This window comes from Sarcophilus harrisii, chromosome 3 (assembly GCF_902635505.1).
Source record: "Sarcophilus harrisii chromosome 3, mSarHar1.11, whole genome shotgun sequence".
Taxonomy (NCBI): Eukaryota; Metazoa; Chordata; class Mammalia; order Dasyuromorphia; family Dasyuridae; genus Sarcophilus; species Sarcophilus harrisii.
Genome location: NC_045428.1, coordinates 421,720,821 through 421,748,491, shown reverse-complemented (window position 1 = coordinate 421,748,491; position 27,671 = coordinate 421,720,821). Strand labels below are relative to the sequence as shown.

The window sequence follows — 27,671 nt, the reverse complement described above, 5'->3', positions numbered from 1 at the left end:
ACATAATTGTTATATATAATACACTATCAACGTAGTGGATAGAAAGTTGGCATGAAAGTGATGCTATTTAAAATTTGTTGTTTTTTTAAAAGATTAAAGGCAACAATCAATTTCTCTATGCTTCTATCCTCATTGTTTTCTTTTGAGATGAAGCTTCTTAGCTAAGTTGAAAAAAATCCATTTTTTCTTATTATTAAAGAAAAAAATGTATCTGTACATTTTTAATTCTAATAATATTTCTTTTGTGACATAATTTTGGGTTTTAGATCAGTTATAACTTCCCACTTCATTACCTGAAAGCCTGCTTTTTTCCTTAATCATCTGTCGTTGATATCAGAGAACTTCCTCTTAGTATGATTTCCCCCCACGCAGGTGTCAGACTTAATAATACCATTGCCACTTTTACTTAGTTGTTCAATGACACTCCCCCAAGCAGCTCTTGCAAGTTTTATGAAATAAGGATCAGGTATTACTGTTCATGTTTGTATAAAATCTTTCAATGGTAGTTTCCTTTGTAAAATGAAGCTCATTTGAGCCTATCAATTAAATGGATAGTTATTACTCATACACTTAAGAATTAATTAATTTCATTTTAGATAAATGAGAATTTTTTTATAAATCAAAAGCAAACATGGTAACGTAATGATGTTCTTTTTTTGGTTTTCTGGAGGTCTTTGGGGCAGCCTTCTTTTCAGTAATCTCCACGAGAATAGCCAGGTGTTAAAGTCCAAATCCTTTATTGTCTCCTTTGTCTGGTGCTCAGTTAACTTTCTCGGGTCCTTCAGAGTGGACTTGGTTTCAGTGGAGAAAATGGAGGCAGACAGGCCAGCCACCACAAGGCTGATGAAGATGGAAATTAATCTGAGTCCAAAGGCTTGTGCTTCAGCCTCCAGCCACCATAAAGGTGAACAATAGAATAAATCTGTCTCTGCCTCTGGCTGAGGCTTATATATGCTCTTTTATATGCTTATATGCCCTCTTATAATTACATTATTATAGGTGTGAATTTTATAGAACTACATTAAGTACTAAGTACATTTACTGAACTAGAGAACTATTAAACACCATGCTAAACTAGATAACTATTATCTCTATCAATTCCACTGACTTAGCACCTTGTAAGAATGCTTGTTTTAAGTACATGAGTTCTGGCACATAACAAAGGTATGTGTAGATGATGTAACAACTATTCTCTACCTATTACCTGACCTATATTAGCAAAATGAAATAGAGAAGTAAAGCAATTATTTAGATAACCACCGGCTTAGACATTTCTCTAAAATATCCAAATAGTTTCTTTTAAAATTGCTGGATATATTGATATACACACTGAAAAATGGAGTAATGGGAAATCCCTTTCAGACTTTGACCTTATGTGCATATGATAGATCTGACATTTTGTTAGTTAAAAGAGAACTGACTTTTGGGTATTGTTGTAGCCTTCTATGTGGGTGCCTTTTTCTCATTCTACCCAACTACTTGAAAGAAAGAAGCCTGAAATCTGGAGAATTCTGTTGGGAAGAATAGTTTTAAGTAAAGACTAAGCCTAAAGGCATGCCTAGCTTTGTTATTCTTATGTATTTATTGTAATATCTCTACTTGTTGTTGTTTTAGCTACTACCTGGGTTGATTTTTCACCTTCCACCCTCCTACCTCACCCAGCTAAACTATAAGCTGTTTGAAAGGAGAAATTTTGTCTTAACTGAGGTGTGCTATCTCTCCAGGGCCTAGCACAGTGCTCTGCCCACAGTATAAAGTATAATTTTAGCTGTGACTCGAAGGAAGCCAGAAAAGTTTGGAGGCATTAATGAGGAGGGAGAGAGAGAAAGAATCATGCAGGTATAGGGAGCAGTATCAAAAATGTCCAGAGTCAGAAGATGAAGGGGAGAGGTGAGGGGAGAGAAAGAAAGGGTGAAGGAAGGAAAGAGGGAGAAAGGGAGAAAGAAGGAAAGAGGAAGAGAGTGTGTGTAGCAGCAAAGTGATCAGAGTACACCTAAATCACAAAGTATTTAAAAGATGTAATAGTTCAGGAAAGCTGGAAAGGTAAGAGCAAATTAAGTTATAATTGCTAATTAAGTTGAATAATAATTCAGCTCTGGAGCTGATAATGAGCTGCTAGAAATTTTTAAATGGGGGCTGAGAAAAGATGGTGACAAGGCTAGACATAGATTTTAAGAAGATTGTTTTGACAGTTGAATGGAGGATGAACTAGAATTTGCAGAGACTTGAGGGGGGAAGACTAGCCAGAATGTTATTGCCATACTCCAGTCATGAGATGTTAATGGGCCTGAAACAGAATGGTTTTAGTGTAAAAGGAGAGAAAGGGAAGTATAGGGGAGATGTTGTAAAGGTAAAATCAGTAGGACATGATATTAGATTGGAAATTGAGAATGAGAGAGATTGTGGAGTCAAAGATGACATATCTTGGTTACAAGCCTAGGTGACTGAGAAAATTGTGATATCCTCAACAGTAACAGTGAATTTTGGGAGGGGGGAAAGAAAAAGATAATGAGTTCAGTTTAGGACATTTTGATTTAAAATGTCCACAAGATATCCAATTCAACATGTTGAAAGTTGTAGATATGAAACTGGAGGTGAGCAGAGATATTAGGATTGTATAAATAGATTTGAGATTAATATCATAAAGATGATAATTAAATCCATGGGGTCTAATGAGATCGCCAAGTGAAATAATATAGAAACAGAAAAGAAAAAAACAATAGAGAGGGAGAAACTAAAGATAAAGTGTGAGATATGGGAAGAGATCTCTCATACATATAGAGGAGTTTACATTAGCAAGATGAAGAGCTTCCTTTTATGTGAGATGGGGTGAAGGAGGAGATAGTTGCAGAATGCACTGACAGGTGATGAGGAATCGGAAAAAAGAGGGAGCTTTTAATAAAAAGACTCATTTTTTTGTCTGGTACATTATTAGACATAGTCTTTCAACAGAGAGAGACAAAGTGTAATAGAGATGGGAATGGTTGAAAAAAGTGCTATAGTGAGTAGAATAATGAGTTAATTAGAAGGGTATAAAAAGTTTTCTTTGCATGTGTGAGGACCCAGTTAGGTATAAAATATAAATTTATAGTGGACCCAGCCAGCATGGTCTTATGATTTTTTTTACTCCATTCTGCTGCTGTACTCTGAATTTCCATTTAGGATGAGTAAATTAGGTAGTTTGACACAGAAATACATATGAGTAACAAGATTATACTCTTAAAATTTTAGTTGTATATATTTCATTAATAACAAAACACATTTCACTTAATTAGGGTTGATGTAATGTCAGTTTCAGCTGTTTGGATACAGATAAGATTTAATTCCTATACTTGTTTAATAAAGAACAAATTGCTTGATATTTAATAATTATTTTTAAAATGTTATTTTTTAAAAAAATATATTAACTAGTTGTAGAGATGAGTACAACATACAGAAGCAAAACAAAACAACAAATAAGTGTTAAACCCAAAGGTCCCAATTACTGTGGTAACAATCAGAAAAGTGTCAAATGTATAGAGAGTTGTTTCTTTGAAATAAGACAATCTAGTTAAAAGTAGAGAAATTATTTGATAATTAAAAAACCCTAAATATTTCAACTTTCTTTACCAAGTCTATGAGGTAACGAGAAAAATGAAGTTGAAGACTGCTAGCTATGTAATCTTATATTTTTTAGATTTTTAGATTTAGATTTTCATCTAATAACGTGATTGAAATATCCATTTAATTTTTAAACTAACATTGTAAAGACTCTTATGCTTATAATTAAAAGAATAAAAATTTAAAACAAAGTTATTTTTAGCATTTATTAAGCCCTTATTAAGCCTGGGTATGGTGTTGTAGCTGATTATATAAATGAAAGCAAACAAAACAAAAGAAATACTAGCCATCTAATTACAAAGAATGCATTCTAATGAAGAAAATAATACAAACAACTAACAGGGTACATAGAAGTTGGGTAGAATAGGTGAAGACAATTTGAATGAAGGAAGAGCATTTGGAACTGGGAAGAAAAAGTACAGTTTTTTTCACAAAATTAGAGTTTTAACTGAAACTTTAAGTAAAATTGAGGGAAAACTAAGAGGAAGAGGTAAGGGCCAAAACATTCCGTGCCTGTGGTAGAGTCAAGCACAGACATGGAAGAATATCTTGTCTGAGGAACTGAACTTAGCATTTTATGGATAGTAGAGTGAATGAGTGTGTAGAGATGGCAAAAAAAGGGAAGGGAAGACCATATTATAAAGAGTTTTAATTGACAAACTGAGGACTTTTAAAAAATTTGAACCTCGAAATTTTAAAGAGCCAGTAGATCTCCATGAATATAGTGGGGTTGATATGATAAGCCTTAATTTTGGAAAAATCACCTTGCTACCTGAGTAGAGGATAGATTAGAGTGCAAAGGGACATGAGGCCAGCAGGTAGAAGGCTTTGCAGTAGTTAAGGTGAAAGAAAACAATTGCCTGAACTGGAGTGGTGACTGTGAATATAGAAATGACAAATATGGTAATTTTTATTTGAGCAAATATACATCATATTCTTATAATTACATAATGTTGAGTAAAATTATGTAGGATACTTTATATTTCCAAAATATTTTTGTTGTTTGTGTAATCATTATTATGATTTAGCAAGGAAAAACTATTCCCCTAATATCTATGATTTATTTGTAATTTGAAGACAATTCACTTCCCAGTCAATTCACAATTATCTCCATCACATAGCTCTGATAAATAAAATATTGTAATCATCATTTGTTTTTACATTATACCTGTAAAATTTATCTGAAAAATATCAAGATAAAAAAGTATAAAGATAAATCACTGCTTTAAAATTCATAATCCATAACCTCTGAAACTAACCTACCTCTAAATCTGAATTGTCAAGAATCTATATTAAGATCATACCAGACAAGAATATAACCTTGAAGAAAAGGAACTAGTTAAATGTAATTTTTCAGAATAATGATTTAAATTTAAATAGAGATTTTACATTGGTTTAATTTAATTGAAATCAACACTATTACTCATTACTATTGAAATTTCATTTCAGTGTGAACATGGTTCTTTCTACACATTTTATATTTCAGTTATACTTATTCTAAAGTAGAAAAGATTCTTGATATGTTAATACCAAGGTATAGTTATCTTTTAGCTTAATAAGCCAAAGAATAGACAGTTCTTTTAATACCAGCTTTCTTTTGCACAGGAAATTTGAGTGGAATACTTTGATTCTGTGTGCATGTATTAATTTATGATACTTCATTGTAAGGAGTTTCTCCTTTCTCTATAAAAAAAACAGATACTTGAATATAAAATTCTAAAGATCTCTGGTCAGTCAGAATGTTACAACTCTAATGACTTGTAGCCTTTAATTATTTTCATTAAAAAGAAATAAGAAATTTGGTAACACCAATGGCCTTCCTGACATATCAGATTATAAGACTGGTGAAGTAATCGGAGCTATGTGGTATAATTTAATAGGTTATGGAATTGGATTCAGAAAACCCAATTTTATAATTTGGCTCTGTTTTATATTACAGGAATAACCTTGGACAATTTGTAAAAACCCTCCAAATTTCTGTTTTCTTCATTTATAAAATAATGTCTTTGAATCAGAGGATACATGAAGTTCCTTACATGTAAAGATCCATGACCCTGTTTGATCATTTCCTCTCAGAATAGATATCCACAGAATTTGCTGTGTCTATTTCTCAAAGTATAACTCATAATTTCTCACTAGTGGATTTACCTATAAAAATTATCAAGAAGGCACAGTTGGATTTAAAGCAAAGGCACTTTTCAGAAGTGATATCATAATAACCATAGCAGCAAAACATAAATTTGGGATGCCCTCTTCTGAAAATAAACATAAAATCAATAGGAATTTTCAGCCCACACATATATTATAGCAGCAGTGAAATTTACAGGTTGGGAATATGTGTCTCAGATAATTCATAGCTCCAGTTCTTGAAGAACCTAGTATCCTTTCTTTGATGTGTTCTCAGGTTGTGCTTGGGCTTTTCTCCTAAATAGTTCACATAGATGAGCTCCTCATAATTCACTCAGCTTACATACCTTTCTGTATGCAGTATCTCCTACTCGGGTGGAAAGTTCTGCTGAATGATACTCATGGTCACTGGGGAATGAACAAGAGAAAGAAAGAAATCTCTTCTATCTGAAAGGGGAGAGAGAGAGAGAGAGAGAGAGAGAGAGAGAGAGAGAAACAATTTCCTTTCAAGAACTGGATTTTTTTTCCTCGTATTTGGTTCTGTCATCTAGATTGGATTATAACTTAGGTTCGGAGTGATTTCCTACAAGAGAATATCTCTTGCTTTTAAAAAACTTCAATTTAATTAATGTTTATTAAGCAGCTAGAATCCTGGAATAGGGAAAAAGGGGCTGCAGGGGATGCATGGTGTGGAGGTATATTGTTCCATGGAGTTCAAAGTAGAGCTTCACATTATTAGACAATGGCAAATTGCCCTGAAATTCCAAATACAGTATAATGAGTATTTCTCAATAATCATCCTTTTTTATTTTTCTGCAGCCTTTGATATATGGCTCATTACCCTATTCTATTTACTTATTTCTAAGCTTTTGTGATTTTTTTCTTCTCCTAGTTTTCCTCCAGCTGTCTGTCTACTATTTCCTAGTCTCCTTTTCTGGATTTTCAAACCATACTAACCATGAATATTTTCCAACTTCTGTCCTGGGAATTCTTCTCCCTTTTATGCTATTTTGCTTGGTGGTCAACTAAGCTTCCATGGATTCAACTAGTATTACCTGTGTGCTAATGATTCTCAAATAATTTGTAAAATCCTTGTCTTTTTTTCCTGACCTCTAGCCTCCCATCTCCAGTGATCTATTAGAAATCTCAAACTGGTTATCTCAAAGACATTTTTAACTCATCATATCCAAAACTGAACTCATTAACTCTCCCTGCAAAATCTTCTTTTCTTTCTAACATTTTTCCATCTTTATCTTCCAAACATACTTTGAAAAACTTGTATAATTTTAGATTGGTGAATAGAAAATTGAAAAATTAGAATATTATTTAATATAGATCACCTGCTCCATTAGTGTTTTCTGCGTGTCTTTAAAACTGAAAAATAAGTTTCTATGGAATTAATAAAATGAACACCAATAAAAACAAGAGTAAAACAATTCCATTACTTAATGCTTATGTAAACATTTTAAATATTTCAAATCTCTTTAAAGAGCATAAATAATTAATCAACATAGCATTTTAAGACAGATTAAAAAAATCTTAGTAATCCTCTTTCATGGAGTAAGAAACCACATGATACCTAAAATATGAAAGCTTTTTTTTTTAGAAGCATGGTAGTTCTTCCATAAGATTTTGCTATTAATTATACTCTTCATGATTTCATACATTGGGTTCCACTGATAGATATAAATTCAATCCTAAATTTGATATTTCATATAGTAATGAACCCATAGTAATGTTATAATCTAATATATGTAATATAAATTTATAATGTTTTTATTTTTCTAAGCCTCAACTTCATCATTTGTAAATTTGAAGTAACAAGCTTTTTGCCACCTTAATTGCATTCTTGTTAAAAGGAAATCATCTTGTTTAATAAAATGTTTGATAAATGGATGTGATTATTATTATTATTAAACCTGCTTTGTCTCCTTCTGTAAATGGAGAAATAGAATAAGAGCCTGTTTACCTGTAAATCCCCAATATTTCCAAAATGAAAAGAAAATACTGTTTAGAGAATAGTAACTGCGTCCTTTTCTAAGATTCCCAACAAATCATCTATGCTAGTGCTAGTTTGTATTTAATGAGGGGGAAAAATCAATGCACATACATTACCAGAGAAGAAGAGCTATAGATTTTATAATTACAAATATAGTCAAGATTTTGGGATGCTAGCCTCTGCTCTTGATTAGAATTTTCCTGGAATTTTCTAAATGAATAATATAAATGACTCGGATACATCATTGGCTTGCATTCACTTCTTCTTCTTCTTTTTTAATGTGCTAATGAAATGTCTAGTATTTTACTACTCCTATGAAAACAGCTAAGTGTCACAATGGACAAAGTACTGGATCCAAGTCAGAAAAAGCTGTATTCAAATGACTTACTGTGTGATCACTGAGTAAGTCATTTAAATTCTCTCAGACTCAGTTTCCTTACTTGTAAAATAGGGATAACAATAATACATATCTCCCAGGATTCTTGTGAGATACAAATGAGGTAGTATTTGTAAATTGCTTAGTATAGTGTCAGGCAAATAGTAGATATTTCCTCCCAAGTTTTTTCTTGATAATGTAGTTCTTTCTACATTTATGATGAAGAAAAATATATAGTAAATAATACAAAAGAAAAGATACAAGGAAACCTGAAAGGAAAGAAAAAATGGGTTGGGATTGAGAGTGTCTTTGTTCTTTTCTCCTGTTGTTCTTTCTATGTAGTTTTTTATATATGTAATAAAATAAAATGAATAATTCAGATTCAGGGAAGCTGTTTGGAACAGTGGAAAGAGTGCTCAGTTTGGATTCAGGTAGATGCATCTTTCTGACTTCAAATCTAGCCTTAGCCACTTTCTAGCTGTATGACCCTGAGCAAATCACTCAATCCTCTTGCCTCAGTTTCGTCATCTGTTAAAAATGAGCTGGAGAGGGAAGCAGCAAAGCACTGCAGTGCCTTTGCCAAGAAAAAGACATGAACGGGTTCACAAAATTAGATATAACTGAAAATTACGAAACAACAAAATCAAATAATCGAGATTCAGAAAAGGTTTTTCCATGTGGTAATTGAAAAAAAAAAGAAGACAAAATAGTTTGAAGTGAGATTGAAAGTTATTTTAAACTTCAATTTTCTTTTAGGATTTTTAAAGTAGTAATACTTTAACATTAAAAAAATAGTAACCAATTCTTTTTCTTTTCCCAGTCCCTCTCTCACTCAGTGAGAAGACAATATGATATCAGTTATATATGTGAAGTTATACAAAACCATTAGCCATGTTGCAAAATGAAAAGGAACAAAAATGAAGTGAAAAAAGTATGCTTCAGTCTGTACCCAGATTCATAGGTTCTGTCTCTGACGGTAGACAGTATTTTTTATTATGAGTCCTTTGGGATTATCTTACATCATTGGATTGGTTAGAGTAGCTAAGTCTTTTGCAGTTGATAATCATATGATGTAGCTATTATTGTATACAATGACCTTCTGGTTCTGCTCATTTTGTTTTGCATCAGTTGAAACAGGTGTTACTAGATTTTTCAGAAATGTTCTCTGTCATGCATTATATAGCACAGTAATATCCTGTCACAATAATATATCGACTTGTTCAGCTATTCCCCAATTCATTAGCATCCCCTCAGTTTAATTCTTTGCCATCACAATCAGAACTGCTACAAATATATTTGTTTATATAGATTGGACTTCTTTTTTTATCTCCTTAGGATACAGATCTAGTAGTGGTATTATTGGATCAAAGATAATACACAGTTTTATATCCCTTTCTGAATTGTTCTACAGCTAGTCATACTGCTTCATAATTCCATCTATAGTACATTAATATACCTATTTTTCCATATCCCCTTCAGCTTTTGTCATTTTCCTTTTCTGTAATGTTAGCTAATCTGACAAGTGTGAGGCAGTATGTGGTATCTTAGACCTGTTGTAATTCACATTATTTTAATCAATAATGATTTAGAGCATTTTTCCATATGACCATTGACAGTTTTGAGTTCTTCTGAAAACCACCTTTGGCCACTTTATTATCCTTTGACCATTTATCAGTTCGTCAATATTAAACCTCACATTTGGTTGGGATGAGCTTTCCTTTGATTTTTTTTCCACAAATCCACCTGTACTTCCTCAATAGATCCCAATTAGTTCTATTCATTAAGAGTTAACTACATTTGCCTTCCTTCCTTTATCTTTTTGCCATGTCTTTGAAGTTATACATGCTATAAGAATCTTGGTCTTATAAAATTGATAGTTAGACTTATGGGGTAAGCATGTCCATGTTTGATTCCAGTACTAGGAGAGGTTTTTGGTATATATAAAACCAAAGGCATGTACATTTTTGATGGATTAAGGTTGTGGAAAGCATATTCCCTCTTATGAGTTGTTTATTTATTTATTTATTGGCCTTCTTTCCTTTAAAGAACAAAATCAGCTTGTTTTTAATTAGTACTGATGCTTGCTTAATTCAATTCTAATTCTATGACTCACCCAACTCATATTGAATTATTTTATATAATAAGATGCAAAAAGATTATTCATACTACTACTAATAATAATCACTGTTAATAATATTTATTTATTTCTTCATCATTCTTTTTTCCCTTTCTGAGTGACATAGTCATTATCACGTTTAGGTGTATAGAGAAATTGAGAGATCATGTGTTATAGGCCAGAACTTGAAACAAGGTGCTAAGTCAGTGGAATTGATAGAGACAATAGTTGTTTAGCAGGGTGCTTAACAGTTCTCTAGTTCAGTACATGTACTTAGTACTTACTATAGTTCCACAAGATCCACACCTTTAAGAGAGTATATATAAACTAGGAGCCTCAACCAGGATTCAGTTGGAGAGATTCAGAAGCCAGAGCTCAAGCTCTCGGAACCAATACTACAGAAGGCCCCTAAAAAAGCTAACCGGGCCGCAGGAAAGGAGACAAGACTTGGAAAGAGACAATAAAGGATTTGGACTTTAATACCTGGCTGCATTTGGGGTGATTACTGAACTGAAACTAAGGCTGCCTCTAGAGACCTCAAGAAAACCCCAACAAGAGAAGATAACATTTTAGAGAAGAATATCACAATCATGTTTATTTTAGTGGGTTATATTGTACATCTGTAGGATGACTAAGTGTGCTCCAACCCTTCAACAAACCTGAATAATTTTGAAAATGACCAAATTATAATGCATCCCATTAGAGAGAATATTGCATATCCAATACTATAATCCCTTTTTTCCCCGTTAGTTCTAGTAGAGGAATTATGTCATGTGACATTAGTCTTGGGGATTTCATTGATGATATATCCATTAGCATTAGGGCAAATGAAGCCAATTTCAAATTTCATGAAGGATTATATTTTATTGTTTAAAAAAAATAAGTTGTATTGAGGGAATTTTTTCCCCAATCCCATCAATAAAGCTCATACAATGTTACCAAAGTAATTTGCAGTACAAATTACTTTTCAGATATTTTCCCCCCAAGTCATATATTTATTAGAATCTTGGATAAAACATTTAATAAATGATTATTATTCAAAAAGGTGAGAAAGAAAGAGACTAAGCATTAAGATATAATCAAGACTTTATAGACTTAAATTTCCAGTAAACAAATAAGGAAAGGAGAATATTAATGTTGAGTGGTCATTTTGCTTTCATAAGGGAAGATCATAGATGCACTTCATATGAAAATCCATATAATCTATTAACTTAACATGTTAGTTTTTTTAGATGTTGCAGTTATGATATGGATTAACATGGCTTCTTGGCATATATTAAAAGCAGTTTAGGGTTAGGAGAATGAATTTAAATTCTGTCATTAATGGGAGTCTCTATTTTAGGAACTTTATATTAATTTCATATCTTCACTGAAGACAACATATGACTAATCCTCTTGCTTGAGAGAATGTGATGCCCTTGTGGCTCCAAGAAATGTTTTGGGAATCCAGTATTGCTTCCTAGGAATAGGATGATTCATGTACAAATTTTAAGTTTAACCTCTATATATCACCCAGTATAATATCACAGTCACTCTTATTATTTTTTTAATTCCAAAGTACTTTCATATTCCTTATCTCCTTTGAATATCACAAAACTTAGAAGTAGATAGGATTATTAATACAAATATTTTACAGAAAATAAACTAAACACCAGAAAGATATAACAGCAGGATAGAGATGTTCTAAAACCAAAGTTTCATAGTTTAAGACCCTTTGTTACCTTTATATGGTAGAGGCATCTTGGTACCCTTTCTAAATAGCCCTTTGCTGAAAACCTAAGTATGTCTCCTTGGCTGTCATTATGATGAAGTATTCAGAATTTTGGTTTTCTGCCCTCTCCCCAAAAAATCCTTGGTGAATACAAAGTAATTTTATACTACAAACTAATAAAGAAAGAAAGTTTTTTTCTTTTATTTGTTTAATTGACTTTTCCTCAGTTAAATGTTATTAGTCATCAGGATTTCCTTTATTAATTTTTAGTACCTTTGTAAAGTTTATTCACAAAAAGAACCTTCAAAACAGACCTGAATTCAGGGACTAAAAAATTAACTAATTCATTAGCTATGACACCTTGAGTAATATTGAATTTAATTATGCCTTTAATAGTTTTTATTTTATTTTTATATTTAATTCAAAACTGTGACTTAATTGATTTCCAGAATTTCTGGAATAGAAACTCGTTTCATTTCTAGGCAACCTGTCAGTAACTTAGAGCTTTATTAGAGATACCTGAGGTACTGAGAAGCCAAGTTACTTGTCATCGGTAATCAAATAGCCAGCTTATGCCAGTCTTAAACAGGACCTGAATCAGACTATGACACTCCAAAATTACTTTGTCATCATAGGATACCTTGTCCCATCCCAATAACAACAAATCCTGAATTTAGAGATATAAACATTGGTGCTAGTAACAATATGTCCTATTTAGATTATTTGTTTATTTTTACAAAACTTCAAAATAATTGACACTTGATTCAGTCAATAATTTATCATTCAGTTGCCATTAAGTCATTCAGTTCTGAATTGTCATTCAAAATGAAACTTAACTGAATGTTTATCATCATTAAAACAAAATATTTCATTTTTTTCCTTATAAGACAATCAGAAATTTTAGTTGGACCTGCCCTCTTTCCCAGAATGGAAAATTTCTCCCATCTTAAATATACATGTAATCTATATCTTAAAAGTTATTTGTTTGAAAGCATTCTCTTTGGTGAAGTTAATTGTTCAGTGTTCTGTGTCTGTATATTGGCTGAAATTGGAGGGAGCTTGGAAGAATGACTCTCATATTCTTAGTTCTGTCTTTAAGAGGGAAAGTACATGATTGAAATATTCAATTAAGGTACCCAAAGGGAGAGAAAGATTGGGAACAAGCCTAGAGATGACCCTTTCATACTCTGTCTCCAGGTTACTACACTAAAAATCTAAAGGAATTTTCCCTTGAGTTACATCTGGCTCTTTCTTTTTGTTGAGCTGAGGTATCTCACTCTCACTGTGAGAGTTGATTTATTCTGTATACTTTCTGACATTTTCTTATCTATATGTATATCTTCTTGTCTGTAGTCCTGATTCTTTTTGCTATCAGCTATCAACGCTATTTGATATTAATCCATGTATTGTATATATGCATGTGTGTATACACACGTACACACACACACACACACACGTTTTTTGCATGTGAAATTGGCATTTGGAGAAAGGGAGTTAAGTCTTGGAGATATATCCTGAGACGTTCCTTTTTTATTAAATAAAAATAAATATCAGGAACACAATTTAAAACTAAAAATTATTTTCCCTAGACTAACAGTTTTAAAAGAGAGGTTTTTAAACAGTTTTAAATATGTTTGTGTTGAAGGAGGCGAGAAGAGACAGATAGATATAATTCTGGTCTGATACTCATTTTCTGAGCAGGGAATTTGATTCCTGCAAGGAAAGCAGTCTTGAGGCTAGATACCTTTTGAGAGACTTTCAATTATTTCCAAATATTAAATGATCTTTTTCATTATTAGTCACTTTTCTTCTTGGAATATAGGTGGGAAGTATTAGTTGATTTCACTGGTACAGGAAATTCCCAGGTGGAGGAACCCCCCCCCCCCAACATATGGGATTTAGTTCACAATTTTTTTTAATTTTAAATTTTATTTAATTCTTCATCTTTAAACCAGATTTTTGTCATAATAGATATTATATACCTTTGACAAACAATTCATTTTTACAAGAGTAGCTAAGATTATATGTCATAAGTTTTGAATGGGTTTAAGTTGAACAAGTTCCTAGCACTTTGATGGATGCTGATCTCCCAATTCATGGATACATTTCTTAACCTTTAGTTATATAGTAGTAATCTATCTCCTTTAGGGAATTTCTGTAACCTGGAAAGAATTCTGCTTTTCAGTATAGCAATATATTTCATCGAATTCATTATTTGCTCCAAAGGAGAAAAGACTTCAAGATCCACTTGGAAGTAAAAAACAAATACCCAAACAACTTTTCTGGAAAGATTTGATAACTTATGGTATAATTAAAATAACTATCCATATCTTGTTTGCTCATCTGGATATCTGACAAAAAGAATTTGGTGTATCTTTTAATGGAAAACTGAATTTCAACATTAACAATTAACCTTACTAATTTTTTCTACTGCAGTCCTCATTTTTCTTGTAACTTCAAAAAGCTTAAACTGCATTCTAAAGGAATCGATAACATTTCTTCCAGTAATGAGGTTCCCTCTGAATATATTTTTATCTAACAATCCATAAAGCTGTTTGCAGCAAAACTTTGCCATTTCTGGGCATTGTTTTTCATTTTGTTCATATCTTTCTTTTTTCTTCATTATGATTGATTCTGCTTCTTTATGGGTTTGGATGATTCTTAAAACTTGTGACTTCCTTATATCTACATTCACTATATCTTTCACGTATTTTTCTTTTCTCTCCTCTGAAACTATTACCCTACTTCAGGCCTGCATCACTTCATACATGATGATGTTGATGTTGATGATGATGATGATAATGATGATGATGATGATAATGACCCTGAGAGCTAGATGGCACAGTAGATAGAACACTGGGATTGGAGCCAGGAAGACCTGAGTTAAAAATCTGAACTCTGATACTTACTACCTATATGATATTGAACAAGTCACTTAATCTGTTTGCCTCATTTTCCTAATCTGTAAAACTGGAATAATAATAATAGCACTCACCTCACAGGGTTGTTATGAAGATCAAATGTGACAATATTTGTAAATCACTTAATACCTGATAAATGATGGTTACCATATAAATGCAAGTTATTATTCACATTAATTTTTATATACAACAAAAGAAAGAAATGAGCTACTTGTTAATGTCACAAAATACGGTACACTCACTATTTAGACTTGGAAAGGTAGAATTATTTGAATTTTTGGTCAAGACTAGGCATTCTGAATCAGTTCAATGTGGAAACACACATGCATACAAAATGTATGTTACAAAATGAAATCATGTCAGAATTATTGCTTGTGCCAAGTAATTTTCACATCACTGTATCATGCAAGAAAAACAAAATCAATATAAAGAAATAAGCACAGGATATTCTATTACTTTGAAAAAGGAAAGAAATGGAGTAAGCATACTTACTAAGGACCAGACACTATGCTTAGGCACTTTTTACAAATTTTATCACATTTGATTAGAAAAACTTGACTTTTCAAATATTTAAAATATCCAGCTTGAGTTTCTTTGAAAAACATTTCTCTAAACATGTATTTTCTTAGAATTAAAATGTTTTAAATACAAGAAAATTCACAACAATGCAGTAGAGCAAACCAGATTTATTGAGAGGATATACTCACAAGACAAAAATGGCATGGTGGATAGATCCAAAGAAATTTGCTAGGCTTTTGGGTGAGATTGGGCACTCTGCTAAGGGCCTGCATAGAATGATGCAGTCTTATGCCAAACAAGTAAAATCTGATGCCTTTTTATCTGGGTCTGGCAGGACCAGACAATATTGGAGTAAGAAGCTTGGGTTGATATTGGTGATGACCAATACTACTGAGATGAAGGAAAGACCTTTTGAAAAACTGGGGACAAATTTCTTATTCCAGCAGGAAAAGAAAACATATTTCACTGCTGGTCTTACTCAAGACAAGATAACTCAGCTTTCCAGCCAACAGTCTTTGGCTGCTGATGAGAGCTGTTTCTGCACAGTGAGGTTACTAGGGTCTTTGTACCTATTTAAAGAGTGAATCAGTTTGCTTAAGTATAAAGTATAAAATGATCGTTTATATGGTGAGTAATATTTTATTAACCTTTTGAAACCAGAAAAGGATTCTATTAATAAAATTACACAAAACATTAAACTTATGTGGGAAAACATGCCATGAAAAGTTGTACAATCCAAAATTTCTGGTAATTTTACAAAAAAAATTAATGTGTGGTTATTTCCTTGGAATTTAATAAATGTCCATAGGAAAAAAAATAGCATCATTATGTTTATATTTAATTAATACTGTTATTTATGAGCTTAATAAAGTCTGGGATTACTTAAATGGAGGAAAAGATCATAAAAATGTGAAATTTCATGGCCAATTTGATAACTTGTTCCCTAACACTTCCCTTTTTTCTTTTTTTAAAATTCTATACACTTTCACTTAACAATTAAAAAAAGAAAAATCCCTCATAATAAATATTCATTGTATAACAAAACAAATTCCCATGTTGTTCATGCTCAAAAATATATCTCAATTTTTTTTTCATTTTAAATCTATTGTTTCTTGTAGGAGATAGTTTGTGTGCTTCAAATTCCATCTTCTCCAGTACTGATTTATCATAATTTATATATATATATATATATATATATATATATATATATATATATATATATTTAATTTAATAGCCTTTTATTTACAGGTTATATGTATGGGTAACTTTGCAGATGGCAGGATGACCAGTAGATGTTAAATATATTAAAATATAAATTAGATACACAATAAGTATACATGACCAAACCGTTATTTTGCTATACAAAAAGAATCAGACTCTGAAATATTGTACAATTAGCTTGTGAAGGAAATAAAAAATGCAGGTGGGCATAAATATAGGGATTGGGGATTCAATGTAATGGTTTTCAGTCATCTCCCAGACTTCTTTCACTGGACGTAGCTGGTTCAGTTCATTACTGCTCCATTGGAAATGATGTGGTTGATCTCATTGCTGAGGATGGCCAGGTCCATCAGAATTGGTCGTCATATAGTATTATCATTATATTTGATTAGAATTACTTTACTGTATAATATTGTTCTAATTCTGCTTACTCCATTCAATAGCAGTTCATAGACTTCTTCACAGTTTCTTCTGAAACTGTTTATTTTATTATTTCTCATGGCTCAGGATATTCTGTTACAGTCTTATAGTATAATCTGTTTAGCTATTCCCCAAAAGATGAACACCATCTAAATTTCTAGTTTTGGACTACTACAAAAAGAGCTACTATGCTATCAATCTATATCTATATCTATATCTATATATATATTTTTCCCTTCCAGTCCTTTTGTTTCTTATTTTGATTTTTGGAAGATATTTGCCTAGAGTTGATAATTTTGGCTGACTTCTCTCTTTTTCTTTTTCCTTCCCCCCCCCCCCCCCCCCCCAAAAAAAAAAAAAAAAACAGATTGAAAGGTAAATTTCTCAAGTAAGCTTCATCCCTCTATACTCATCCAGGCCCTTAAAACTTCATATATTACTGCCTTGACCACCATATTCTCTTGAATGCTCTATTACTGACCATGTTACCCTTACCCCTGTTTCTGTCACTCACTCAGGGAATGATATTCAAATCACCATAAGTATTGCTTTTCTAATATGGTTGTTTACAACCACTACATGTTTTTTCTTTATGCTTTAAGTCACTGCAATTTTTATTCGTCTGAGAATCAAAATTGTGATGATGTTACCTGGTTTTCATGATTAAGAATGTTTGGTATTATTTACTTAATATTTTCTCCAGTTACATTTAAAACAACTTTTTTAGATTAAAAAAAATTTGAGTTCCAGATTCTTTCCTTTATTCCTGCCTCCAACCCTCATTAAGAAAACACACATGAAGTTATGCAAAACATTTCTATAAAAGTCATGTTGTGAAAATCAGATGATGTCCCACCCTAAAAAAACTCTCAAGAAAAATGAAGTTAAAAAAAGAGAACAAAAGAATGAGTATGATACAGTCTGTATTCAGACGTAATCAATTTGTTCTCTGGATATGGGTAGAATTTTTCATCATATGTCCTTCAAAATAGTTGTGGATCATTGTGCTGCTGAGAATAACAGTCATTTACATCTGGTCATCCCAGGACATTGCTATTACTTATTTCACTTTGCTTGAGTTCATGGAGGACTTTTCAGATTTTCTTCTAAGAGCATTCTGTTCATCACTTCCCCTGGAACAACAGTATTCCATGACATCCATACACCATAATTAATTTAGCCATTCCCCAATTGTTGGACAATCCTTCAAATTCCCAATTCTTTGCCCTGAGAAGAGAGCTGCTACAAATATTTTTGTATTTATAGGTTATTTTCCTTTCCCCCCTACTTTTTAAAATCTCTTTTGGTGTTCATGCTTAAGAGTAGTATTGTTAGGTCAAAGGATATATATAAATTTATAGCCCTTTGGGCTTAGAATATATATATATGTGTGTGTGTGTGTGTGTGTGTGTGTGTGTGTGTGTGTATTCCTTCAAACTGCCATAATAATGAGAAGGTTCTAATAAGTTACAAGCATCATCCTCCCATGTAGGCATGTAAACAGATAAACTTAATTAAGTTCATTATGATGTCACTTTATTGATATCACTGTTATAATATCATAATTTCCCTTCAGTTCTCGTCTTTTCAACACAAATGTTTGAAAATCCTGTTTCATCGAATGTTCACTTTTTCCTCTGAAAGATTATAATCAGTTTTGCTGGGTAGGTGATTGTTCATTGTAATCTTACGTCCATTGATCTCTGGAATATAATATTCCAAGTCTGCCCATCCTTTAATATAGAATTTGTTAAGTCTTGTGTTATCCTGACAGTGGCTCCACTATACTTGAAGTTTTTCTTTCTGGATGCTTGACATATTTTCTCCTTGACCTAGGAGTTCTGGAATTTGACTATAATATTCCTGGAACTTTTCATTTTGGGATCTCTTTCATAAGGAGATCAGTGAGTTCTTTCAATTTCTATTTTACTTTCTGGTTCTAGAATATGAGAAGAGTTTTCCTTAATTTCTTGAAAGATGATGTCCAGGCTCCTTTTTTGATCATGATTTTCAGGTAAAACCATACGTTTTTTTAGACCAATAATTTTTAAATTTTCTCCCCTTGATCTGTTTTTTAGGTCAGTTGTTTTTCCAATGAGATATTTTTCATTTTTTCTTTTTCTTTTTGATTTTCCAATATTGTATCTTGATTTTTCATAAAGTTATTTGCTTTCATTTGCTCAATTGTAATTTTTAAGGAATTATCTTCCTCAATGAGCTTTTGTACTTCCTTTCCCAATTGGCCAATATTGCTTTTTAAGCCATTCTTCTTCTCATTAGCTTTTTTATTTTCTTTGCACCACTCTTAATTCTTTCTCCAATTTGTCCTTATCTCTCTTACTTGATTTTCAAAATCCCTTTTGAACTCTACTGTGGCCTGAACTCAATTCTTATTTTTCTTGGAGAGTTTGGATGTAGGAGCTTTGACTTTTTTATCATCTCCGGAGTGTGTTTTATTCTTCCTTGTCATCATAATAATTTTCAATGGTCAATTTTTTTTGTTTTCTGCTCATTTTCCTGCCTTATTACTCAGCTTTTAATTCTTCCTTAAAGTAGGGCTGTCTTTCCAGGGTGGAGGGTGTATTGCCCCAACCTTCAGAGATTTTGTGCATCAATTTTCAGACATCTCTTTAGGGACCTGACCACAAGCACTCTTTTCTACCCTGAAACTGTTAGTAGTGTCCTTGCCCCTATTATAACTGTAAGAATTAGTGTGCTAAAGCAACAGAGTCCTTCTTTGTTGATCCTGGAGTCTGGGATGGGCAAGGAGCTGTACTGATAAAGCCTGCGCTATGATTCCATGCTGGTTCCTATTCTGGTTCCCCAGACCTTTTTTTGCTGAAGTTCTAAGTTCTCTTTAGTGTCTCTTGCCTGAAAAGTCTGGAAGCCACCGGTGGAATGGCTGCTTCAGAAATCCTGCTTTGCTGACACTAGGGCCAGCGCTGGGGCCAGGCTGGGGCTGGGCTAGGGCTAGGCTGGGCTGGACTGGACTAGGCCACGCTGGGTTGGGATTGTGACCAGGACTGCACTGGTGCACCCTGCTCCAGGACTACACACTGGACTCCCATCCTGACGTCACAGATTTTTTCTGCTAAGATACTAAGTTGTTTTTGGCTGAGAAATGTTCTACTTTATCTTTTTGGGTATTCTGACACTCTAAATTTTGTCATTATTTAAAGGAATTTGGAAAGTTTTGGGGAAGAGACTGGGCAAATAGAAACATCTAGGGGATTTCTTCCTCCATAAGTAATATCTCTTCAATATAAACTTAGTATAGGACATTCTTCATGACAGTTCTTCATAACAAATTTCCTTGCTTGATATTGATTTACCTAAAAATTTAAAAAAAAATTGACTTTAAGAGCATAGATTTTTTTTTTCCTGTCAGAAATGCTTTAAAGAATATGGCCTAGCAAATCTGAAGAATGGAAAAAATATGTCCAAAGAAGAAGTTGTCTCAAGATTCAGTCCTTTCTAAAGAGACATACATGTCAAAGAGAAATAATGTGAAATACATCTGGGGTTCTCAGGCAGAGAAAAAGAAATGTAACTGAACCAGGAGAAGAAATATTTAGCCCCACTAACCAAAAAAAAAAACTTAATGAAAAGTAACCATAGTTCAGATTCATTAGGCAGGAAATAAAGTTATGATATAGCTGAATGAGATTGTGTGGAAGAAGTATGATTTACATTTGTGTAAAGGACACATTATGATGAAACTCCTGATTCATTCAAGTGTATCTGTCAGATTTGAGGTTTCATATCCAATTTACCAGAACAAAGACTTCTTCAAATATGGGCTTCAAATATTCTTCAATCAATGTTAATGTCAGTTTCTGAAAGTGAACACCAATGAGCTCCTTAAATAAAGAAGGATGTTGCTTCAGATAAAACTAGTTTTTATGTCTTAGATTTCCAACACTGCTATTCATCTCGATTCGTTAAGAATTATAAATAAGAATATAAATGATACTTTTTTGTGAATGACACTAAAGTATCATATGATATTATTGTCCCGATGCATACAATTAGATATTTCATGGTGTAATAATAATATTAGGTAAACTTGTTCAGTAATTTGAAAGTAGTAAAATTCTTCATATATATTATGTGCTTTATCATACAATTTTTTTTGAGTTAAAAACTACAAATAGCACCTGTATTGTTCCAATTGAAGAAACATTGTATGAAATAATAGACTTGCCCACTCCATTTTCACCTAACTAGGAAGTGACATTAGGTCTCTCCTGAGTCCAAGTCCTAGATTCTTTCTGTTCTCATGCTGCCTCATAGATGATATATAAGGCTCCTTCCATCTTTGAAATGATTTGTTTCTTGATGCTGAACTTTAAATATCTTTAGAGGTATGTGGTTATTGTTATTATTTTTATTGTTGATACTGTTTGATTTTTGTCTTAGTTCTGGTTTTTCAAGAGAAATCAACAAGATCCTTATCCTATCTTCTTATATGGAACTGATCTAATCAACATCCAGATATCTCTTTTATTATGATAATTATATTAGCCTTTCTGTGTAAACCCTATTTTCTAAATCTGTAAGCTTTTTTATTCTTTGAGTTTTCACTAGTATATCCATTTTTCCTTGCAAATGTGTCATCATAAAATAGATGTAATATTTCATTAAATTTCAGACTTTTGCTTCTTCCCTCTTGTGGCAGTAACACTGCTGGATCAAAGGGTATGCACAGTTTGATAACTTTTTGAGCATAGTTCCAAACTGCTCTCCAGAATGGCTGGATGTATTCACAATTCCACCAACAATGTATCAGTGTCCCTGTTTCCCCACATCCCCTTCAACATTCCACATTATCTTTCTGTCATTCTAGGCAATCTGACAGGTGTGTAGTGGTATCTCAGAATTGTCTTAATTTGCATTTCTCTAATAATAACTTGGAGCATCTTTTCATATGGATAGAAATAGTTTCAATTTCTTCATCTGAGAATTGTCTGTTCATATCCTTTGACCATTTTTCAATTGGAGAATGGCTTGATTTTTTATGAATTAGAGTTAATTCTCTATATATTTTGGAAATGAGGTCTTTATCTGAACCTTTGACTGTAAAAATGTTTTCCCAATTTATTGCTTCCCTTCTAATCTTGTCTGCATTAGTTTTGTTTGTACAAAAACTTTTCAATTTGATATAATCAAAATTTTCAATTTTGTGATCAGTAATGATCTCTAGTTCTTCTTTGGTTATAAATTCCTCCCTCTTCTACAGGTCTATGAGGTAAACTATCCAATGTTCCTCTAATTTATTTATAATCTCATTCTTTATGCCTAGGTCATGAACCCATTTTGACCTTATCTTGGTATATGGTGTTAAGTGTGGATCAATGCCTAGTTTCTGTCATATTAGTTTCTAATTTTCCCAGCAATTTTTGTCAAACAGTGAGTTCTTATCCCAAAAGCTGGGGTCTTTGGGTTTGTCAAACACTAGACTATTAAAGTTATTGACTGTTTTGTCCTTTGAACCTAACCTATTCCACTGATCAACTGGTCTATTTCTTAGCCAATACCAAATGGTTTTGGTAACTCCTGCTTTATAATATAATTTTAAATCTGGTACAGCTAGGCCACCTTCATTTGATTTTTTTTTTCATTAATTCCCTTGAAACAACTTTATTCTTAAAAGGATACTATATCCTTAAACTTATGGAGGAGGTGTTTTGTTAAAGAAATTCTGGAGGTCCTGTGGTTCTTTGCCACACTCCAAGATCTTTTCATCTCCTACGGAATTAAAGGGAGAGGAGAAAGACAAAAACAAAGCTTGCAGGTTGTAGTAAGAAAGAGATAATACCCTTTATCTTAAGGTGGCACTATATAATTAATTGCCAGACAGAATACTGTTCTTATAGTCAGAAAGTCTTAAGTGGCAATCCAGTCTCAGATGCTGGTTAGTTGTATTTTCTTGGGCAAGTCACATAATCTCTTTAACTCAGTTTCTTCGCATATAAAATAGGCACATAAACCTCACAGAGTTGTTATAATATAGAATCAAATACCATTATTTTTACAAATGTTTGGCATAGTTCTTGGTACACAGTAGGTGTTCTTTCTATACACTTGAAGTAGAGAGGGAAATCATACCCTTCATTAAATTGTGAGCACATTGAAATCAGGAGTTGCTTTTGCTTTCGTATCCCCAATTTTTTTTTTGCTGAGATAATTGGGGTTAAGTGAATTGCTTAGGGTCACACAACTAGTTAACTAACTTTAGTGTTAAGTGTCTGAGGACAGATTTGAGCTCAGTTCCTCCTGGCTTCAGGGCTGGTGCTCTATCCATTTGCCTCTGTATCCCCAATTCTTAACACAGTATATGGTACTCACAAAATGCTCAATAAATACTTATTAACTTAACTTTGCTTCAATGATTGAATATTTCTATATTTATCTTGATATTCTGATTTAAAACTGGAGAGAAAACCGTGAGTGAATATTACTGTACCCTTTTGATGATGTCTTTTTTTAAAGTCAGTGCTAAGCAGCTTGAGTACTTTGAGCTGTCAGGTTAGCTTCCTGGAAGTTAGTTCCCTGGAAAGAATAATATGTCATCTAATATCAGTGTTTTGGGTTTGCACAATATAAATTTTAGTTGTATGGAAAGATTTAACCAATATCATTTGATGAGGTAAAAAAAATAACTAGTCACTGATAGATGAGGTTATCTATAATCTTGAAGAACTTAAACTAAAGAAACGAATGGCCAATTTTTGTGAAGAGAAATAAAATTTAAAAGAGTAATGAAGTAGATTAATGGCCTAAAATTAATACAAATTTTTAGTCATCACTTTCAAGGTAGATTGCTGAATTCTGTTTTTTCTCTTTATTGCTCTCCACAGAAAGAAAGATAGATAAATAGTTTCTCTCTTTGTTCTTCCTTTCTTTCCTCTTTTACCATTTTTTCATTGTTCTTCCTCCCTTTACTTATTTTTTTCCCTGATTTTCCATTCCCTTCCCTTTACTGATTGTTTTAATGTATTTTTGTTATTTATTGAGAAAAAGTTTTTGTTTCCCAATTATAATATTACAATCAGAGTCTAACTGAACTTTGATTTCTCAATTTCAGTGCCTCAAGTTTTCCAAGATTAGGTTTTGTTTTATTTTGTTTGATAACATAATTAGTGAGAAAATAAGATTTTGCCAACAGGATTATACCAGCAAATCAGTTTTTTATAGGGAAACAACTTTAGAGATGGTCTTTTTTTTTAAGTATACTTGTTGATTCTATTAGTAAAGTGGCTCAGAACTAAGAGCTCCTCTGTAAAGTAGAGATGATAATGACCATTCTCTCTTGCCTTTATAGACTCTTGCGTACACAAACTAGACTTTAGAAATCACTAATGTACTTAGAGCTCCTCAGAAATAAACATAAAAGACCAAGAATTGAGCTATGCCAATTATTTGAAACTACTCTGACAATACTTATATTATTTTGGGAATTGTTAGATTATCACTCTGCTAATACAAATGGACCCTAATGACCTATATGAAACATTTCACGTTGTCGGAGGGAGGTATACCTTTCCAGCTGCTGGACCAAAATTATGGTTTTGTTAGAAAGATTTAACAGAAAAATTCAGTTAAAAAATGCCAAGTTCTCCAGGTACTATATTTGATTAAAATCCTTTCATCAACCTCAGTACCTTTAAGATTCCTTCTATCTCTGCATCTGTGATCTTTTCAATTGTGAGCCTATGAATTGACATTTCCAATACTATCTATTCTTCAATAGGTACTAAAGAGTAAACATTTTATACTTCAAATTCTTCTTCTGAAATCATGTGAAATAAATAATCATTAAGGAATAAAACTCTTCTTGGTTTCTAATGTATTTTTAAGAAGAATTTTGTTTTCTTTAGTCTATATTTATAATGGATATATATTAATGATTACATATTTTTTGACTTCTTAAAATATTTGTTTTAAAACACATGATTTTATCCATGTTGATAAGTCCACTACTCATTTGTAAATATTTTAACCTTTCCATACAATAATTAATTGTATCACAGATGGATAACATTCTAGTAGTGAATGAGCATCCCCCAAGTTATGGATGTTATGAATGTATATGAATGTATGCATCAAAGCATTTTCAGCTTGCTCAAGTTTTGGATCCATTGTTAATAGTCTTTTAGGACCCACTGTTCAAAACCCATTCCACAGGGGTATAGCATTGTCATTCTGTGGAGAATGAGCTTTTTAAATATACTTAAATTTAGGCCCCCAAAGGGAAAACCATGGCAATCCTGACAATTTTGTCCTGACTTTCTTTTATTTCTCATATCAATTCAGACTCTCAGATTTATATGCTAGTATCATAACTCTGGCTTCTTTTACTTTTCATAATCTAGAGAGCACTTTTCATTCAGGGAAATCTAAGCAGATTTCTTAGTTCCTTGTCAAATTGTTGGATGCCTGAAAAGCAGAAGTCTTAAGTGAGTAAAGTTGATAAAAAGGAAACTTTGACTTGTGCAAAATGAGTTTTTAAAAATATTTTTAATGAGGAAACATTATCTAATTCATTCACAAAGTTATCTCATATATCTTTATTGGCTAGATAAAAGTCCATTGAAGAAATAAATATAGTAAAAAGCATCAGCAAAAAGCAATTATGTGTGTACATACATATATGTGTATATACATATGTGTGTATTCATATTTTATGAGAGTACCAAAATATAAAATGCATTAGAAAAATTAATTTCAGGATAAAATGTAAGACCAAATTTGTAAATATAGTGTTTCCTAAAATAATAGTATATTGAGGTTAATGGTTTGATGTTATAATAATTTATAATTATGTGCAGGAATTATGCAGTCAGGTAGAATTGTTTTTGTTCAGTATTTAACAGAGGCCACTTGCTATAGCCAAATTGTTTTCTTGATCCAGAAAGTTTTGATGCATAGGAACATATCATGGATTACTTAAAATGCTAAAAAGAATGTCCACTATAAAAAAGGTAAGAAAACTTAATCTATTTCAAGATCATTTAGAATGTTATTTTAAGTAACTTCTCAAGTTCATAATTAAATATAGTATCTTAGTTAATATAATTAACTTAAGTTCATAACTAAAATAAAAAGTTAACATAATAGAGTTTATTTTGTTTTAGATTCCATTTGTCTTTAATATAAGCTCATTGTGTTTATGAGATATTTGAATTACATATTTAGATAATCAAATAGAGGTATTTAGCTGATAAGGTTAAAGCAACATATTATCATTAGGTTCTATTTTGTTCAAACCTCTTTGATTTAATGCTTTTTACCAGTTCCTAGTTACCAAACAATTTATTTGGGGAAAATACTACAGTGGGAAAGTGCTTTAAAATCGTACTGGTTTGTTCCATATGTGAATGAGATATAAATGCAATTAAGTGGTCAAAAATGTTTAATTGCAATATATGAATGCAGTCAAACAAAAACTTAGAATTAAATTTAAGTCAATGGAATTATGCTTTTGTATTAGATTAATATTTTTGGACAAAATCAAAATTTAGGATAGAAAAATGAAATGTAGCATTTATGTTGTGTACTAAAATATTTATCATTCTAATTTTTCCATCATTGGCAATATGAAATCATATTTATATATATATTATATATATATATATATATAAAGTATATATATGTATGTATGTATATGTATATATATATATATATATATATATATATATAGTGTTAGATTTGAATATCAATGCCATCTAATTGTAACAGCCCTTTTTGTCTGCAAGGGATATATTCTAAAATTCTGAAACTCAGAGTCTTAAACCCTACACAGATAGTTTTTGCTTTAAACTGTCATTATGAAAATTGAACTTTGCGTAAAGAATTCTAAAATAAATCTGCCTTCCAAAAAACACCTATGTTAACTTTTCTGTACATCACTATGATCTCTCCCTTTCCATCCCTGCTCCTGGCTCTGTACTTAATGTCTTCCACCCAATGAAAAGAAAAGAATCCTATAAGTGAAAGAAAAACAATTAAATTAAGGAAGACCACTGCTTGAGACCTGGAGCACTGAGAGAGATCTTTGCTCTACTAATTCTACCCTGCTTATCTTCAATCAGTATGGGCTTTGGTACTGAAAATCTGCCCCTGTGTCCTTAAATTTTGTGCTGGCCCCCTCCCTCTGTTGGTATGTGGCCTCCTTCCTCTCTTCTTCATCCCCTAGAATTAGAGATGCACATGTATATGAAGGATGAGTGAGCTATTGATAAAGAGAGAAGATTTACAAAGGAAAGTAAACTTATCTTCAAAAAGAGGTTTGTCTTAAATTACTTGATAGCAGGACAAATACAAATCCCTTTGTGGGATGTCTTGTATGTTTCATGATTTCTTCAGATACTGCTGGGAAGTACTAATACCTGAAGGCATCAAGAAAGGCCTTTGGAATAAAATGACACTTGGAAATGAAGCCTAAAGGGAGCTCTGGAATGGTGGACACAGCCTGTGTAAGATATTAAAGTGGGCTATGAAATAACATGCATAAAGAATGTCAGGTAAAATCAGTTTAGCTGCAGCATAGATTGCACATGTGTAAATGTCCTGGATAGAGAACTAATAGTTATATTGTGAATGAATTTATATACTATATAGAAGAATTTGTATTATATTCTAGTGGTAATAAGAAACCA

The 27,671-nt window shown here is 32.1% G+C and overlaps 1 protein-coding gene across 1 annotated transcript in view; it reads left to right on the top strand.

Moving 5' to 3' along the window:
- KCNJ3 (potassium inwardly rectifying channel subfamily J member 3) overlaps positions 1–27,671 on the top strand; it is a 218,255-nt gene that overhangs the window by 123,982 nt on the left and 66,602 nt on the right. The window lies entirely within an intron of this gene.